Here is a 329-nt window from a genome sequence, read left to right on the forward strand (position 1 = left end):
GAGCAGCAGCAGCAAGCCAAGGAGAGAATCCGTACCAGAGATAGACGTTTTTCCCTCCCTTCTCCTCCTCGGAAAGGTAGTGTACTGGGCCGCTGGGATCGTTCCTTCCCCAAGCGCTTGTAAAGATCATCGTCAGCGGGTAATGGTCTTTTTAACTCCGAAGTACTGCGGTGTCTTGCTGCAATATATAACATTCGAATGAGGTGTTATTGCTGTTTGCTCGTTTCCGTCGTGTAGTTCGTGCTGTTAAGTCGAGGTGTTCTTTCAACATCCCTGCAGCACACGTTTCTCATTCCCATTGCTCTTTGCTGAAAGACAGGTAGGTACAA

The sequence above is a fragment of the Penaeus monodon genome, chromosome 21 (genome assembly GCF_015228065.2).
Source record: "Penaeus monodon isolate SGIC_2016 chromosome 21, NSTDA_Pmon_1, whole genome shotgun sequence".
In the NCBI taxonomy this organism is placed as follows: domain Eukaryota; kingdom Metazoa; phylum Arthropoda; class Malacostraca; order Decapoda; family Penaeidae; genus Penaeus; species Penaeus monodon.